Genomic DNA, 2,181 nt, shown 5'->3' with positions numbered 1-2,181 from the left:
AGTCAGATGTGAATTAGTTCACACACAAAACACTTCCTTGGTGCATTTCATTGCTAGGAGCTGCTTTGATGCCCCCTTTCCTTTCTGTGCTACTAATTCAGAGAAACAACAGGGCGCTGGTAAAGTATGCTTCCTGCTGGACTCAGCACCTCCTGATCTGGTCTAAGTCTTCAAACTCTAAAGAAAGCAAGGAGGACACTCAGGCTTATTAATAACCTAGCAAATCCTCCTGGTTTGCTGCCCTGGGTTTTTACAGCCTGACTGTATTGCAGAGCCTGTAGTGGATTCCTCTGACTCTGGAGTGCTCCAGGGTATCTTCAGAGTGCCTGAGGGTGGCTATCACAAAGGCCAGAACCATATTCTGGTGTCTCTGACAGGGTGTACTTGGCTACATGATCTCAGTTTATCTCCGGAAATCTACTGGCTTAATAGCATTTCATTGTAGTCTGGTGATCCTTTTAGGCCTTTTCCATTTGTTTTTTTCTCTGTGTTGTTTTTTGCACTAGGCCGATCTTGTTAAGTCAGTTGCACTGTTGTCCTCTCCTGCAAGCCCTGCAGATGGGTCACTTCCTGGTACATGCAGGCCGGGAAGTGCTGTAGAAAGGCTGTCTGTAGCCCATTTCACTTCGTTGTTCAGTGCTTGGGTCCAGGTCTGTACAGGGAGGACTTAAAAAGGAAGAGAAATGTTATCACTTGTTACGGGAAACTTTTCTATCAATTTAATGTAGTTAAGCTTCTTTTTAACAAAGACTGTCAAAGCCGGACTTCTCAGAGAGGTGCGCCAGGCCCCAGAGCAGACAGAAGACAGTAATTCCTAGAAAAGCATTTTCCACCTACCTGGACTTTGCTGTAGTCCCATCTGCCAAACGTTTGATCACACTGACGCCTGGTGGCTGCTGAAGAGTTGGAAACAAAAAAATTAAAAAAGGACTTTCTTCCCTTCTCTTTATCTGCGGATATGTGTTTCTTCTGACTTGCCTAGAACAGTCACCAGCTTTACTCACAGGGGCTGCTGGAATCGCCTGTGAGCAGAGGGGCTGGCACTGAGCACGGATGGGATGATTTGTGCAAGGATGTCACTGTCTGCAAAGTGATGAGATGGGACGTTCTCCTGTGTCACCAGTGCAGGGGCCCTGGACAGCAATCCCACATCATGGCTCCTTCTGCCCCCTCTTCTCCTCCAGGACTACAGCCAGAAGTCGGAGGCTCTGCCTGGAAACAAAATGTGGTTCATCAGAGCTCAGTGGGTGCTGGCACGAGCGACTCTGTGCCCCAGAGCTGCAGTGCTGGCAGTGGCTGGACGCACGGCCACGAGCAGAACGGCTCCACCTCTGTGGGACAGCAGCCAGACAGGGGCAGGGATGGCCCAGCTGCAAACCGCTTCCAGATCTTGCTGAGATGTCCTGAATGGGGCCTGCATAGAAGGGTCTAGTACTACACGTGCTGGGCCTTCGCCTCCTGCAAGGCTGCCTCACGGTGTGTCAGGTGTAGAGACACCGAGCGCTGCCTGCTAACTGCTGAGCTGCGCTATCTGTAACGCGGGCTGCCACCATTCTACCTATCGCCTCGGGGCAAAGTGCGCAGTGTGAAGTAGCAGGGGCACAGCAGTGCGCGGATGATTGCTCCATGACCTTGAAGCAGCAGAGCAGCATCCCACCACGGCTGCTGCCCTCTGCAGCTCGTCTGTTACCAGCCCTTCGCAGGTAGCCGTAACCCTGCTGGCAGCCTCGCAGCCCTCCTTCCTGCCGGACCCTGGCCTCTACTTGGGCAGTAGAAACACTTGTGTCTGGCCCTGCGAGCGCCGGGGCCGCGGTTTTGGTTTCTTTGCAATAAAACGCACCTCTGTGGTGTCTGACCACTGACCTGAGTGGCCTCTGCTTGTCGCGTCTCAATCCTCTTCCCCACCTCCATCTCTTGGAGCAGGGCCCGTCAGCAATCCCAGCAGCACAGCCGGGTCCCCGCCCCCCCGCACTCTGCCCTTGCTCCTGACCCCGAACACAGCCCCCGCGTTGCGCTCCGGACTCGCGGCTGCCAGCCGGCGGTTGGTCCTCCGCGCCGCCTGGGGGCGCTGCGCTCCGAGCCACTTCCCTCGTGTGGCGGCGGAGCCTCTCCTAGCGCCCCGCCCGCGCCGTGTTTACATCCGCAGCCGCTTCCGTCCCGTCGCCGCTGCGGCCCCTCGGC

The 2,181-nt window shown here is 55.1% G+C and overlaps 1 long non-coding RNA gene across 2 annotated transcripts; it reads right to left on the bottom strand.

Moving 5' to 3' along the window:
• LOC110404772 lies at positions 827 to 2,022 on the bottom strand. 2 transcript variants are annotated; one of them, XR_002442484.1, is made up of 2 exons: positions 1,841 to 2,022; positions 827 to 1,212 (listed from the first exon to the last, which is right to left on the bottom strand). It is a non-coding gene; the product is annotated as an uncharacterized LOC110404772 (long non-coding RNA). The 2 variants fall into 2 exon arrangements; XR_002442483.1 differs by having other exon boundaries at positions 1,864 to 2,022.

Source organism: Numida meleagris, chromosome 11 (genome assembly GCF_002078875.1).
Source record: "Numida meleagris isolate 19003 breed g44 Domestic line chromosome 11, NumMel1.0, whole genome shotgun sequence".
Classification (NCBI taxonomy): Eukaryota; Metazoa; Chordata; class Aves; order Galliformes; family Numididae; genus Numida; species Numida meleagris.
Note: the sequence above shows the minus strand (reverse complement) of the source record. Positions and strands in the feature narration are given on the sequence as shown.